The sequence below is a fragment of the Narcine bancroftii genome, chromosome 10 (genome assembly GCF_036971445.1).
Source record: "Narcine bancroftii isolate sNarBan1 chromosome 10, sNarBan1.hap1, whole genome shotgun sequence".
Lineage (NCBI taxonomy): Eukaryota > Metazoa > Chordata > Chondrichthyes > Torpediniformes > Narcinidae > Narcine > Narcine bancroftii.
The window spans coordinates 47736860-47754502 of NC_091478.1; positions in this window are offsets into that span (position 1 = coordinate 47736860).

Sequence of the window (17643 nt, forward strand, 5' to 3'; positions counted from 1 at the left end):
TGTTAGTATTCCAAACAAAGATATGTGGAATGAACAAGATTGTACTGAATGTATTATTTGATTCCAAACTCAACAGCCCCTTTACAATGGATACTTTGGTGCAAAGCCGCACTCTGTCATCCTGATCAAATTTTACCTGTGGATTATGTTATTCATCACCTGCCAGGGGTAGCTCCCTTGCGGCAGGCAGCTCCTTCTGTTAATCAGACTCTTCTTGAAAAAAGTCAAATGCACAATGAAATAACAGCCAGTGTGACCTCAATTCTCACATTACTTGCACCCTGTGAAGCAACCATGGGACAAATGCTGATCCCTTTAAATGGTTTAATACTTAGCCACAGTGGCTAATGGTGTGGGGTCACTTAAAGGTAAGAACTCAGTCATGGCCTTTCTTCTCACCTCAGAGTGGATCCTGTGCTATTGGTAGTTATTTTCTAAAGACACCCATTTGGAAAAAATTATGACCCTTGTTCTCATCAAGAATGTGCTTACAGCTGATCTCTCAATTGGTCTGCTGTTTCAACGTTACATAATCTGCAATTGAATCAATTGACTTGCTTTTATTAGACTTCCATGGTCACTTTCAAGGTTAAAAGGAAGATATGCCTGATCGTGATGGCCAGTGTACAGGTGTTTCACTTTACCTGGGCAATTTAATGCCGTTCTCTTCAGTAACTCCTGTAGCAACTGTTTTGGGTTTAGGAATGCAATGATGGCACATTGAAATGAAATCTTGTATTCCTTTAGAAAAGATCATGTATAATTTGAGGGATAAATATTTTTTTTGTAAAAGTATGGAGCCCATATTTAAAAACTCTTGGTATTAAAATTTGGTCTCCAAATCTGCTCTAGTGGATGTGTCCGTTTCCACAGCTAAAAAGTTGTTTATGACTGTTTTTAGTGATGATCTTCTTTCTTTGTCGGTGGATAGGGGAGGAGGGAGAGTGTTAATGAGGTGGGTGAGGGAAGTTGAGGGGGGGTTCATTTAGTTATATAATGTTTGTATCAATATAACTTGTGTCATATGATTTAAAATTGAGGCAGTTTTTTAAAAACATTTTATTTACAATGTGAAATGAAGAACAAGAAAATGACCAGATGCAGTCGAGTCGATGTTCAGTAAAAGACATATACTCAAACAATCACACGCAACTTTTTTAAACCCTGTGCGTTCCAAACGACATCGTCACATTGTGACATTAGGAAGTCACTCGGAATGGAGAGGAGTCACATGATGGAGTAGTGGCCGGTCGAGAAGAACCAGCCCCTCCAGAGAAAAAGGAAAAAAGTTGGAAAAAAAGTTCAACAATTAAAAAGTTGAACAGTAAGATAAAACAACCAAGAAGGACCAGAAGATGGCGCCAAAAAAAGAAAAAGCCAGAGCGACAGATAAAGAAGAAGAGAGAAAAATGCCAGAAAGGAAAGAAGACGAGACGGCCTTACCTGTACATGGCAGCAGGGAGCCCCTGTGAAGAGAATTGCCCAGCCCCTGAAGCTGGTGAGTGCCCAGCAGGGAGGTGACCTCCCCAGTAGCGGACTCCAAAAATGGCTCACGGAGCTGGAAAAAGAGACACAACTGCACATGCACGAGGAGTTGCATATTTGCAGTGCGCACAACAGAGAAGACGCCGAAGGGAGGGGGCCCAGCATTGGGACGTCAAACAACAGGATGCTCAACAATGGGACGGCCAGCAAGGGATGCCCAGCAGCAGGAAGCCTGGCAGCGGGACGCGGCCAGCTCAATTGAGAGAGCTGAAGAGGAAACAATGAGGAGAGAAGAGGAGGAAAAGACCCAGAAAAGGAAGAAGACCAAGACCTACATGGGAAGAAAGAAGGTAAAAGAGATTTACAGACCATTGATAAATACTTTTTTTGAAGACCATATGAAGGCATTAAAAGTGTTGTTAACAACTGAATTTAACACAAAATGAAAATTGGAAAAGCAGAAGATAAAATGCGGAGTGTAGAGCTGGCCATTGCAGAGATAGGAAAAAGAGTAGAAGATGTGGAAGAAAGACAGTCAGCTGTAAACATGGAAATAAATGAACTAAGAGGATAATTGAAAGAGACAAAAGAAATTAAGGAGACACAAGATTTGTTATCTCAGAAAATCAATATGCTGGAAAATTACAGTGGTCGCAATAATATAAAAATGGTGAAGGCGAAGAAGGGACAGACATGAAGGAATTTATAAAAAGACAGATCCCATGGGTTTTGGGAGCGACAGAAGTACAAGAGGGAATAGAAATTGAAAGAACCCACAGAGCACTGGTACCAAAGCCACGAGCACACCAAATGCCACGATCCATATTAATAAAACTATTAACAAGAGAAAAAATATTGGAGCGGGCAAAGAGCAAAGTAAAAGAAAATAAACAGCCAATGGAATATAAGAGACAAAAAGTTTTTTTTAAAGTTTTGAACTTTTAAATAAAAGGAAGGAGTTTAATACGGCACAAATGATGTTATGGAAGGAAGGCTACAACTTTGTGCTATGACACCCAGCAGTACTTAAAGTATTCATCCCTGGGGAACAGAATAGACTGTTCTCGGATCCAATGGAAGCCCAAGGATTCACAGAACATTTGCTGGACAGGAAACGAGATGAGGAGGAGGAGGAGTAAAAAAGCCAATGTAAATACAGAGGTTTAAAGTTGAAAAAGAGAAGGGAAAATCAGAAAGTGAGAGAAAAAAGAGCTTTGTTATATGCATAGAAAATTAATAGTGTTTCTCTGGGGGGGCTGGGGAGGGGGGAAGAATTGTCACTGCAAAATTGGTTGATACTTGCGATTATTATTCCAAATCAGAAAGAGGGGTTGTGGTTGTCCGGCAAGGGATTAAGGGCAACCCAAAACAAGGTGGGGGGGGTAATGTTATTTTGGCTAAAAGTATATTTTGTGTCATTTGTTGTGGGGGTTTGGGGGTATTTAGTTTTCTAATCATGTTGCACACTGAGATGAGCAAGGAATAATAACAGAAGAAGGGAGATGGGAGGTGAGAGAAGTGAAAACAAAAGGTATAAGATGGCTACGCTGAATTATATGACTATAAACATTAATGGAATACACAACTAAATTAAAAGGAAAAGGCTACTGACTCTACTCAAAAAGGACAGAACAGATGTAGCATTTGTGCAGGAAACTCATCTAACCGAGGCAGAGCATAGCAAATTGAAGAGAGACTGGGTAGGTCATGTAGTGGCATCATCATATAGTTCAAAAGCTAGGGGAGTAGCTATACTAGTCAATCAAACATACCAATCAATATAAAGGAAAAAATAACAGATCCAGCAGGCAGGTATGTCATGATATAGTGCCAGATATACTCAGAATTTTGGAATTTGCTTAATATTTACACACCTAATGAAGAAGATCAAGAGTTTATACAGGGCGTCTTCCTAAAGATAGCGGACACACAGGGAAACATCCTGATGAGGGGAATTTTAACTTCAACTTGGCTCCAATGTTAGATAAAAACGGGAAGACAATAAACAAAAAGAATAAAGTAGCTAAATTCATGCTTAAACCAATGCAAGACATGAAACTAATTGATTAATGGAGGAAGCAACATCCAAAAGAGAGAGAGTGTTCATCTTACTCGAGTAGGCACAAGACATGCTCAAGGATAAATATGTTCTAATTGTCGGCCCAGACTTAAGGGAGAGTCAGAAAAACTGAATACAAAGCTAGACTACTTTCTGATCATTCACCTCTGCTATTAACAATAGAGCTAGAGGATGTCCCACCAAAAACATATAGATGGAGGTTAAGCCCATACTGCTAAAAAGACAGGACTTTAGGGAGTATATTTTGAGATAAACATATTTTGAGATAAACACAGAGTCAGTAAAATATAAGTTCATTAGAGGACAGATAAGCTATGTAACCAGGATTTATAAAGAATATAACCAGGAAGTAGAACAGTTGGAAAGGGAGATAGCGATTACAGAAAAATAATTAATGTAAAAGGAAGATATGGAGAAAAAGAGAAAATTGACAGATTAAAAAAAATAAAGTATGAAATATTACAAACGTATAAGGTGGAGAAGAGCATAATGAAAATAAAGCAAATATATTATGAATTGGGAGAAAAAACTCATAAAGTATTGGCCTGGCAAAAGAGAGCAAGCTCAAAGAACTGTGCTGGCAACAAGGAAAGATGATAAACAGATCACAGACAACCCAATAGAGATCACTGAAAATTTTACAAACAACTGTACCAAATAATAAACACAGGAAAACGATAAAATAGACAAGTTTTTAGCTAAAATTGAACTACCACAACTGCAAGTAGAGGATCAAAACAAACTGGCAAAACCTTTTAAAATGGAGGAAGTACAGGATATATTAAGGGAACTACCAAACAACAAAACACCAGGTGAGGATGGATTTCCAATAGAATTTTATAAAGCATTTAAAGAGTTATTAATCCTGCCCCTCCTGGAAGTAATGAAGCAGGTGGAAGAAACTCAAAATTTATCAGAATCATGTAAGACAGCAATAATTATAGTAATACCAAAAATGGGGAAGGTCCCATTAACACCAGCATCATTCAGACCAATATCCTTACCAAATGGAGATTATAAGATAATAGCAAAACTATTACCAAACAGGTTGACTGACTGTGTACCAAAGGGAAGGACCAAACTGGATTTGTCAAGAAAAGACGTGCAGCAGACAATGTTTGTAAATTTATTAATTTAATCCATGCAGCACAAATGAATAAAAGGCAGTTACACTAGACGTAGAAAAAGCCTTTGACAGGGTAGAGTGGAACTATTTGTTCAAAGTGCTACAGATTTTAAACTCCTGGAAAAATATATTAATTGGATCAGAGCATTATATAACAGGCCATTAGCAAAACTATTAGTAAATGGATATGTATTGAATCATTTTAAATTGAGCAGATCAATTAGGCAGGGATGCCCATTATCATCCCCATTGTTCGCCTTGGCAATAGAACCATTGGCGGAGCTGATAAAAAAGGAAAATAAAATGAATAAAAATAAAGAATACAAAATCAGCCTATTTGCAGACGCCATCATAGTATATTTAACAGAACCAGAGAGATCAATAAAAGAGCTATACGTGAAACTGAAGAAGTATGGAGAAATATCTGGGTACAAGGTTAACAAATAAAAGCAAAGTGATGCCAATGAGTAATATGGATTATACAGAATTCAAAAAAGAATCTCCATTTAAATGGCAATCACAAGCGATACGTTACCTTGGTATCAGGATGGAGAATAACCTAAATCATTTGTACAAATTAAATTATCAACCATTAATGCGGAAAATACAGGAAGATTTAGAAAATTGGAAAGAGTTGCCATTAACATTGATAGGGAGGGTGAACTGCATTCAAATGAACGTATTTCCATGGGTACAATACTTATTTCAAATGTTACCAATTCCCTTGACAGAGAAATTATTTGTAGGACTAATAAGGAAGTTCTTATGGAAAGGGGAAAAAAAATCAAAAGTAGCGCTGGATAAACTAACAGAAGGGGGGGGGTTACAGTTACTAAACTTTAAAAACTATTACAGAGCAGCCCAGCTAAGATATTTTTTCTCCGGAAGAAAACCTGGATTGGACTAGGATAGAACTAGATAAATTAGGAGAAAAGGTACCAGAGCATATACTTTATAAATGGGATGATAAGCTGGTGCAATACAACAATTCACCAGTACTGCATCGCATACTTAAAATATGAAAGAGAATACACGTGGAATGAAAAAATATAAATTATCAAATACCAAAAATGCTATTGACAGAAAACCCACTAATCCCTTTTACAATAGATAAGTTTTTAGAGAGAATGGACAAGAAAAGGATTCAAGAGAATAGAAAATTGCTCTTTGGGAAATAATTTATTAACATTTGAACAATTTAAAGACAAATACGGTACAATGTTTGCATGTTACCAGTTGAAAGCTTACTTAAAGGACAAATTGGGAAACTGTTTGAGACTCCCAGAAGGAATCAGCTATAAATATCTAATTACTGACAATGATAATAAAAAAATTTATAACAAACATGTACATTAAACTGCAATGCAAAGAAGTGGATGAAACAAAGTATAGACCTAAGCAAAGCTGGGAAAAAGATCTAAACATAAAGAATGAAACATGGGAAAGCTATGTATTGGAACTATGAGGAATACAATAAATATAAGATTACGCATGATACAATATAATTGGTTACACAGACTATTTATCACCCCTCAGAAATTAAAAGAGTGGGACCCAACAATATTGGATAAATGCTTTGGCTGTAAACAAGAAATTGGAACAATACACGCAATTTGGGCATGCACAAAAGTGAAAACCTTCTGGGAAGAAGTCAGATATTAAGCAAAATTACAAAGAACAACATACCAAAAAAACCAGAAATATTTCTGTTAAATAATATGAGACAAAAAACTAGGTCTCAAATCAGATAGAGCCCAAAAAAGATTTATTATGATAGCCCTAGCAGTAGCAAAAAAGTGCATAATGACAACCTGGAAGAGAACCTAAAAATACAACAATGGTATTTAGAAATGAATAAGTGTATTCCATTAGAAAAAATTACATATAACCTAAAAGACAAATATACATTGTTCGAACAAATTTGTGAACCATATATGAAATATGACAGAAAATGCCGACTTTAGACCTCCATCTCCTAAAGTGACAAGAATATAAACATCATGAGACTTAAATATGTAAAAGTGGACGATACAACTTTCTTTGGTTTTTTTTGTGTGTGGATTTGTTTTCTTGTATTTTGTATGTTTAATATTTATTAATTTTTGAGGGAGGGGAGGGGGAGAAAAAAAATGTCACTGTGTATATTTAATGAAGAACATTTGTATGTATTGTTAATACGGTTCATAGTGCAATAAATTAAAAAGTTACCAAAACAAATGGCACTCAGAACCTCCCGAGCCAGTTCGATTAAGCCACCAGTGAGCAGTTTCATTGTTCCCCCCTCCCCAGAACCAGCAATTGGAGGCTATACCTCTGGTGCCATTACTGTTGTGTAGAGGGCCAATCATGGTCAAGATGAACGGGCTTTAGTCGGTCAATCATAAATATCTCTGGATGCCCCCCAATGTCCAGTACACAAGTTGTATGATTGTTTTGTAGCACTCTGAAGGGGCCTTCATATGGCCTCTATGCGCCCAGTCCCGGAGCTCCTTTGGGTGTTGTTGTCCATGACTTGACATGGGAACTGGGGCCAATTTTCCAAGCCGCCTAAGACTTCAATCGGTGACACGTTATGCTGTCGGCACAAACTCCCCAGGTACAATGAGCAGGATTCCATAAACTAACTTGGCCAATGAGGAGTTGAGATCCTCTTTGGGTGCCGTTGTTATTCGTTGGAGAATCCAGGGCAGCTTGTCCACCCAATCAAGTCGATCAGTGCAGCCATCATGTGCTTATGGAACCACTCCACCAGGTGGTTGGCTGTTGTGGAGTTGCATTCCTAGTAATCACGACAAACATCCCTGAGTGAGGAGGTAAACTGTGGGCCTCTGTTGGAGGTGACCTGTGTGGGTAGGCCGAACTGAGATACCCAGGCAGAAATAAAAGCTCTGGCATGTGAATCAGTAAATGAGACCATTATAGGAACCACCTCTGGCCAGCTAGTGAATCTGTCAATGCCATTAACAAGTACATAAACCCTTGTGACACCAGAAGTGGCCCGACAATGTCGATGTGCACGTGGTCAAATCTGCACTGCAGTGGCTGGAAAGGCTGAAGCGATGCCTTTATGTACCTTTGCACTTTTGCAGATTGACCATCCGTGCACGTCTTTGCCCAGTAAGTGACCTGCTTTTTGAGTCAACGTCATATAAACATTGGCAATCAGGCGAACCATCACTTGAATGGAGGGAGTGGTACAGTCTGTGAATGTCATCGAAAATACAACGTCTCCATGCAGCAGGGACAATAGGGTGAGGCTGACCTGTGGAAATGTCACACAGGAGAGTGGTACCTTGTGGCCCAAAGGCTTGATTTGCAGGCTCATGACAGCAGTTCTATAAACTGGGAGTTCGTTATCCTGGCACTGAGCTTTGGCAAGCACCATGCACTCTACATCTGAAGGGCACATACTGCTTGAATGATGGAGCAGGACAGGACATCAGCCACCACATTAATCTTACCGGAGATGTGTTTAATCCTGCATATCCTGGTCAGATATGCAAGATAGGTGGCATGGCTGATGGGCTGACCAGGGATCTGATGCCTTCGTCCAGGTGAACATTAGCGGTTTGTGGTCAGTAAAAACCGTGAAGTCCCTGCCTTCCAAAAAAACAGCGTAAGTGTCTGACTGCTGGGTACAACACCAGCAGTTCCATATTTAATGTGCTGTGTTTTGTTTCCGGAGGGCGGAGGTGCCTACTAAAAAATGCTAGAGGCTTCCATTGTCCATTGATGTACTGTTCCAAGACCCCACCTCCTGTCGTGTTGGGTGTGTCTATCATCAAGGCAGTTGATGCATCCATTTGTGATGGACCAGCAATGTTGTCTTTGCTAGGGCGTCTTTGGTTTGCTGGAATGCTACCATCGTCTCCTTTGTCCACTTGAGTTCTTTGGCACTGCTGGACACAAGTTCGAAGAGGGGTTTCATAATATGAGCTGCAGAGGATAGAAAGTGACAATATAAATTGACCATCCCCACAAATTCCTGGAGTCCTTTGATCATATCGGGCCTCGCAAATTTGAGGATGGCTTCCACCTTGCTAGGCAATGGAATAACACCCCAGCTACTGATCTGATGTCCCAAAAACTTGATAGAGGTGGCAGGGTTCACAGTTAGCCCAAACTCCTGTAGGTGGTGCCAGAGTAAACACAGATGCTATAGGTGCTCTTTGTGGGAGAGGCTGGCAATGAGTATGGTGTCCAAGTATACGGAAAGGAAGTCCATGCGACATCCCACTGTGTCCATTAGTCACTGGAATATTTGAGCCCAAAAAGTATTCTCAAAAATTCAGAGGCCGAATGGTGTCTTGGGCACATCCTCCATGTTTACAGGTATCTGGTAGAACCCATGCACCGTCAGTTTTAGAAAGTATCCTGGCCCCATGAGATTAGCTGTAAAGTCCTGTATATGGGGCATAGGGTAGCAGTCTGCAGCAGTAGCATCATTGAGATGACTGTAATCCTCACAAGGTCTCCAGCCTCTTGTGGCTTTGGGCACCGTATGTGGCAGGGAAGCCCACAGGCTACCAGACCTGCGTATGATTTCAAGTTCCTCCATTTTGTGGAACTCTTGTTTTGGCAAGTCGTAACTTGTTGGGTGGCAGGCTTCGGGCTGAGGCATGTAGAGGAGGTCCTTGGGTGAGGATGTGGTGTGTGAAGCCATGTTTGGGTGTGGCAATGGAGAACTGGAGAGTGACAATGTCCAGAAACTCTGCAAGAAGTTTGGCGAATTTGTTGTTCGAGTACTTCACAGCATCTAGGTGTGAGGCAGGTAGTTTGGCTTTTCCAAGGCGGAAAGTCTGGAATGTTGTGTTCACCAACCAGTGCCCTTTTAAATCCACCATCAGTGAGTGGGCTCTGAGGAAGTTGGCACCCAGCAACGGCCAGGATACTGCAGCAAGAATGAACTTCCATGTGAACTTATTTTCACCAAATTTCAGGGGTATAGTCAGTCTGCTGTACATACAAATTGAACTGTTATTCACTGCAGTGAGCGCCGGACCCGTGCTCCTGGTTTGTGTGTCAAGGCCTGATAAAGGAAGGACACTAACCTCTGCATCCGTATCAACTAGCAATTTGCATTGGGAGAATCGTCCCAGACATAGAGTAGGCTATTACGTTGGCCAGCTGCTGTAGCCTTTGTCACGAGTCGTGCTTGTCTGGGAGTCGTGCCCTTGTCGCTGGTCATCGTGGAGCCTGGGCCTTTGAGTGTGGTGCAGCACTAATTTCTGTGGGCCATGCGCCTTGCTGTTTCACGCACCACAGAATATCTGCATGGTTCGAGGGTTATGAAAGTCGTCGACAGTCAACGTGAGGTGGATGTCTTCTGGCATATGGTCTAAAAGCAATTGCTCGAAGAGCAAGCAAGGCCCACAGCCATCTGCCAGTACCAACATGTTGTTCATTAACGCTGAAGGAGTGCGATCCCCCAGGCCATCGCTATGGAGGAGCTGTGCAACTCACTCGTGCTGTGAGAAACTGTAAATATGGAGGATAGCTTTTAGGGCTTCATACTTGCCGAGAGCTGGTGGGTCCCGAAGGAAATCCAGTACTCGACCAGCCGTGTCCTGGTTGAAGGCACCTTTCACATGATAGTACTTAGTGGCGTCCACTTTTATCTTGCGAATGTGGAACTGCGCCTCAGCCTGCCCGAACCAAACTTCAGGATGAGTGGTCCAAAAGACAGGCAGTTTTAATGAAACTGAGTCCAAAATCTGTTTGGGCCCATCAGGGTCACCATTCTATCACAGTGGGAAATGAAGAACAAGAAAATGATCAGACACAGTCAAGTTGAAGTTCAGTAAAAATCGTTTACTTAGTCACACGCAGCTTTTTAAAACCCCGCGCATCCCAAATGACACATTGTGATGTCATAACATCACAGAACTTCCTGAGCTGGTTCGATTAAACATCCGGTGAGCTGCTACACTACAATCTATTGTGTTTTAAAATGTGTATTACTATTGAAATAAGACTTTGCACATTGGATCAAGAAGTGGGAGATCACGGCTGATCTGGCCATGGGCTCAGCTCCCTACCTGCCTTATCTCCATTACCCTTAATTCTCCCACTATCCAAAAATCCAACTGTGTTTTAAATATATTTGATGTGGCAGCCTCTTCTTGGGCAGAGAATTCTAGATTCACTACTCTCTGGAAGAAGCACTTCCTCCTCATTTCTGTCCTAAATTTACTCACCCAAATCTTGAGGCTATGTCACCTAGTTCTCGTCTCACTTTCCAGAGGAAACAGCTTTCCTACCACTACCTTTCTATCTTTTCCATAATGTTATGTTTCTATAAGATCCCCTCTTGTTGTTCTGACTTCCTGTAAGTATAGTCCCAACTGATAATGTCTCCTCACGGGCCAACCCCCTTTATCTCTAGAATCAACCTGGTGAACCTCCTCTTCTCCTCCTTGAAAGTTCTCCAGATGTGGCCTCCCCAGGACCCTGTACAGTTGCAGCAGAATCTCCTTGCTCTTAAAACCAGCCTCTCCAGCAACAAAGGCCAATGTCCCATTTGCCTTCTTGATCACCTGCTGCATCTGCAAAACAACCTTTTGCAATACAAGCTCAAGTACTCCCAAGTCCCTATGCCCCTATGCACAACAGCGCACTGCAATCTTTCACCAGTAAAATAAATAATCTATTTTTCCTTCTATTGTGAATGACCTTACATTTACCAACATTGTACTCCATTTGCCCACTCACTTAAGATATCTGTATCGCTCTGCCCTTGCACAATTTGCTTTTCCACTCAATTTAGTGTCATCACCGAACTTAAATATGCTACACTTGGCCCTTTCTCCAAATCATTCAAGTATATGTTAAACAGTTGTGGGCCTAGCACCATTCTGTGGCACTACACTCACCAGCGATTACAAACACCCATTTATCCTAACTCTCTCTATTGGTTAACAATCCTCTATCCTTGCTAATACATGACCTTCCACACCGAGCATCCTTATGGATGTCTTTTATGTGGTATCTTATGGAACACGAGGAATTCTGGATATAAAATTCCCCTGTTTCCTCTCATTATAACCTCAAAGAATTCCAGAAAATTTGTCCAACAGGACCTTCCCTTTCACAATCCATGCTGCAACTGTCTGATGTGTCTCCATTTTTTTCCTTGCCGATAGCTTCAAGCACTTTCCTGACTACAGGGCCACAAGGTTATCGTAATGGTTAGCACAATGCTGTTACAGCACCAGTGACCAGGCTCGAATCCAGCACTGTCTGTAAGGAGTTTATATGTTCTCCCCGTGTCTGCGTGGGTTTCCTCCAGGTGCTTCGGTTTCCTCCCACCCTTCAAACTCCTTTGGGATTGGTAGGTTAATTGGAGTGCTTAGACTAGTGGCCCAGTACCCTGCTGTATATATTTAAAAAAGAGCTTTCGTTAACAGGCCTACAGTTACCTGCGATTGGCTTACATCCTTTTTTAATTCTTTTTGTAACATTCACTGTTTTCCAATCCACTCAGGGTCCACAGAATTTTGCTAAACTATCACAAACAACTCAATGTGATTTTAGTTTATTTTGTAATTTCAAGATACAAGATGCCAACAAGCCTTTCTACCCCATGAGCCCACTGCCACCCAAAAACCCTGTTCTATGTTTGTAAAATATTATACTGAAGCTTTTAATTAATAAGCTGTCTTCACTTGTCCTTATTTACTTGTTGCTGTAGATCCTTTTCTAAATTAGTTATCTCTGTCTCTAATTGTTCTACTTCTTTCATGTAACCCTTCATAATTTTAGAAGTATAACTTATCCTTTGACCTCATAAATATGCTTTCATTATGTTCCTTAAAATTAATTTATTAGTAACTGAATTATAATTTGTCTCAAAAAATCCCTTATCTGTCTTCTAATGAATTCACAAAAATCTTTCCTTTTTAATATCCTGTAAACTGATTCTTCTCTATCCAACATTGTTATTGTCAATAGCAAAGGAGAATTGTCATATAAAATTCTTGCCTCATACTCCACTTGTTGAATTCTACCTTGAAGTTGCGCAGGTTTTAAAACGAAATCAAACCTAAAGTAAGAGTCCATGCCTCTTTGAATAGAAAGAGTAATCTCTTTTCTTGGATGAATTCTTTTCCATGCATCTATTAAATTTAAATCATTCATTAACAACACTGTAGCTTGGGGGGCGTGGCAAGATGGCGTAGGGAGTGGACGTGCCTTCCCGGTCTCCCCCAGGCAGTTATATAAATACCCATTTTAAGAATATTTCTTTTCTGTTCAAAGTCTTTGTTTTGTTTATCAATTGTTTTTAGTTTAAAATGGCAACAAAGATTAAGGAAAATAGAGTTCAAATACAGAACAAAACTACACTCTCCGACTTTGGAAGAAACTCGGCCTACTTGCCCAGACAGAACCACGGAGTCAAGGCTGGAATCTTCTTAAGAACGGAGCTCATTAATTGGACTGTCGGATAAGCTGGCCTTGGACACCCCTCTGAAAGATGGTGATGAATATTGATTTGAAATGTTTTATGAAGATACATTGCAGTAATTGGCATTGGTTGCCCGTGAGTTTTAAAAATCCAGATAACATTAAAGTTTATTAGTGATTTTTTTTGGATGGAATATCGGAAGAATGAACTTATTATCTATAAATACAGAACAAAATTACATTCTTTGACTTTGGAAGAAATTTGACCTATTTGCCCAGACAGAGCCGGAGTTGGTGCTAGAATTTTCTCAAGAACAGAACTTATTAAAGTTGATTTCGGACTCCTTTTTGAAAGATGGCGACGAATGTTGATTTGAAATACTTGAAATATTTTCTGAAGATAAACATATATATGGAACTCCTTGACCTGCAATAAGGTTTATCAGTGATTTTTTTTTTGGATGGAATATTGGAAGAGTGAATTTATTATCTGTGAGTATGCATACATTGCAAACAGATTTTAATAGTTTTGAAAAGGTTTTTTTTTTAAACTAAACAACAAGATCAGTTTAATATTGAGAAAATTGGAAAAAATGGAAACTTTATTAAATTTGGAAACTCAGTAGAAAGAAACTATGAACAAGATTGATGATTTATAAAATTAAAGTCGAAGGAGCAATGTCCAAGAAGAGTTAAAAATTTTGAATAAGTTTTTCTTGAAAATAAACAATAATTTCAACTTAACATTGAGAAGATTGACAAAGTGGAAAATTTGGTATTAAATTGGGAAACACAGAAGAAAGAACTTATGAATAACATTGATGCTTTAGAAGATCAAGACCGAAGGAATTATGTTCAAGAAAATTTTAAAAGATTTGAAAAAACTTTTTTTGAAAGTAAGCTACAAATTCAACTTGAGACTGAGAAGAATGGAAGATTCGGTGTTGAACTGGAATGTTCAGAGGTGTTTTAATTCAGTGGATGAAATTCAGGAAGACTTGAAAAAAAATTTTTAAAAAAAGCTTTTATTGATTGTAAACAATGTTTAACTCAGTGTTGGGAGGGTGGAAAGGGTGCAAAATTTAATATCAAGTTTGGATTTTCAAAAAAAAGAGTTTATGAATAAGATTGGTTAAATTGATGGACCGGGGTTTTATGGATATAAGAAATGATGATTTTTCGGTTTATACGTGTATTTTGTCTGCCTGGGGGGGTGGTGGGGGTGGTACTTCTGCTCCCGAAAGTCATATGCCACTTGTGGTTTATACCACACCCATTTGGGTTTTTGGGAATTAACCACCACAAGGTGGTTTCCTAAGGGGTTAGGGGAGGTGGGGGGGGGGTGAAAATTTGAAAATTATTTAGTATCTATTATGTAATATTATACTAAGTCAATTTGAAATGAATGTATGGAGATACTATAAATAAATTTCAAAAAAAAACAACACTGTAGCTTTGGCTGCTTATGTCCTTGTTATTGCTCTTGTAGATCTATCTAAAATTGGATCTAAACAAACATTGAAATCTCCACCTATTAATATATTTTCATGTGCATTTGTTAAATTTAAAAATGTTTCTTGTATAATTTTTTTTATCATCTACATTTGGTGGATCTATGTGTTCAATATTCCAAAAAAAATATCTTCCTGCAGAATCAGTAACCACATTTTGTATTTTAACTGGAAGATTCTTATTTATTAAAATTGCTACTTCCCTTGCTTTTGAATTAAATGAAGCTGCAATATACCCTACTTTTTAATTTCTGATGCTCTTTTTTGATTAAATGAGTTTCTTGCAAAAAGACTATATCAACCTTCATTTTCTTGATATGTGCCTAAAATCCCCTTCCTTTTTACCAGACTATTAAGTCTACTAATATTAAAGCATAAAGTTTTCAATACTTTACCCATTGGTATCTTTTAAAATCAATTGCAATCCGTATCTCCCCTTCACCTCTCTCCTCCCAACTCCTTAGTATTTCAAATCTTTTTTTTCTTCTTCTTTCTTTGGCTTGGCTTCGCGGACGAAGATTTATGGAGGGGGTAAAAAGTCCACGTCAGCTGCAGGCTCGTTTGTGGCTGACCAGTCCGATGCGGGACAGGCAGACACGATTGCAGCGGTTGCAAGGGAAAATTGGTTGGTTGGGGTTGGGTGTTGGGTTTTTTTAACTCTTATGCTAAGGCATATCTGTCTTATCGATCCAGGTAAAAAAGAAAGAGAAAAAGAAAGAAGATAAAGTAAAAATGAAAAACAACAACAAAAAATCCTATTAACGTTGTTTGAATAATACACAACATTACACACCAACCTCCCTTCTATTTTACAGGATGTGGCCCCAAACCACATAAACACACATGATTCAATAGATCCATTACCTTCCAGCCACCCCCCCCCCCTTTGAATGTTCACCATTATTCATTTCCATTAGGCAGTATAAAGTAATTATAATTCACTCTTTATAAGAATTTCAGACTCCTGCTTGCTGTACTGCCCCCCGTCAGCTTCTTGATGAATAGTTGGAAAGATATCCGCATATTCTTGTGCATGTCCAGGATCTGTAAAAACCATGTTTGCTCCACCTTGCATCTTGAGTCACAAAGAGGAATAGAATAAATCTATAACCTTTATTCTTTACTGATTGAATTCTTTCCTTCAACAGTTCAAAACTAATATCAGGATAAAAGAAAATGTTATTTCCATGATATTCCATGGGGCGATTGTTCTCTTTAACTTGCTTTGATGCTAACTCTAATATTTTCTTTCTAACTGGATACTGAAGAAACTTTATCAATATAGACGATGGTTTTTGATCTGGTAATGGCCGTGGTCTTAAAGCCCTGTGTGCTCTTCCTATTTCAGTGACACCTTGAAACTCATTCTGTCCAAGAACTTCAGGGACCCAACATTGAAAAATAGTCATTATATTATTTTCATACTGTTTCTTCTACTAGAATTCTCTAGTAAATCCACATTCTCACACAATTGTTTATTCACAGCAGCAAGGGCGTCAGTTGAATTCTTCATTTTATCCATTCTATCCTGAACCATTTCTAACCAAATTCCACATTTTTAACTCTTTCTTCCATATCTTCACTTTTTTTTTTCATTCTATACACTAAATCATAGTATTTCTTAGTTTTTTCAATGTCTAATCTCACTTGTTTCACCTCTTTCATTAACATCAGCCCTTCTATACTTAACCTCTGTGTTTTTATTTGCATCCTAAATTTGCTCCTTCCTTTAGTAGCAGTCTTCTTCTTGATTCTCTTCATCTTCACCACCTTCATCTGTGGCCTGAAGTTCAGCCGCATCTTCTTCTGTAGGGACTATTTCAAACATACTGCCCTCTCCCGCAACTCCTTCATATTCTTCTGATCTGTGCCCGTGCATCTTTTCGTGCGTGTGCAGTGACGCGTCATCTTCCTCTTTGATGTCCCTCCGTAACTGCAGCTGCGAGGGTGCTGCAGTTCGACGAACAGCTGCCTTAGGAACCCTCATTGGTCAGCTGGAAGCTTTTACTGCAGCGGCCCGATCTATCTGCGAGGGAGGCGTTTCTTCTTGCCCTTAATGCGTTCCTGATAAGCCAATGATGTTTCTCTCCTTTTACAATGACATTAAGAAAATGCTTCATGCCTATTCTGAAACAGTTTCCAATACTTTGGTTTTGGACTCTTTGTTAATTTTACACTTTTTTTTAAACTATTTCTTGGGAGAGCCAGATTCTTACTTCCTGACTCTACCTCATCATGTTTTAATTTAGAGATAGTCTAAATTAGAGATAGTCTAAGTCTTTCTGCTCCATGAGCCCATGTCACCCAAATACATCAACTTATTTACAAACCCCATAGATTTATGGAGGGTGAGAGGAAACGGAGAACCCGAAGGAAATCCATGCAGATGTAGTACCTGTGCTGTAATAGCAATGTGGCTCGCTAACCGTGCCGCCATTTCTTTCAGTACCCTGGGGAGCACTCCTTCAGGAGCAGGCCCATTAATATGCTCAGTCCTACATCTTTAGTGATAGCAATTATATTAAGAAGCTCACCTCCCCTTGTATACATATCTCTGTTAGATGTGTCTTCCACTGCAAAGACTTACACAAAATAGTCGTTCAAGATCTCGACCATTTCATTACCCAATACTAATTTTCCTTTTCCATCTTCCAAGGGATCTATGTTCATTTTAGCCACACTTTTCCACTTTGTATAATTATAAAAACTTGTATAATCTGATTTTATATTTTGTGGTTGTTGACTTTCATAGACTATCTTCCCTTTGTTTGTTGCTTACTTTGTGGAGCTGTGTTGCTTTTTAAATATTCCATATCTTCCAGTTTCCCACTGCTCTTGGTGACCTTGTTTGCTTGAGCTTTTGGTTTGATGCCCTCCTTTATTTCCTTTCCCCACCCTTACTGTTCTTGATTGTAACTGGAATATAGCTTTTCTAAGCAGTGAAAAATCTCTGCCAGCTTTCACATTAATAACATTTATATTACACATTATTAGCTCCGCTGACATGAAAGGAAAAGACCATAATTATGGGCTGACTA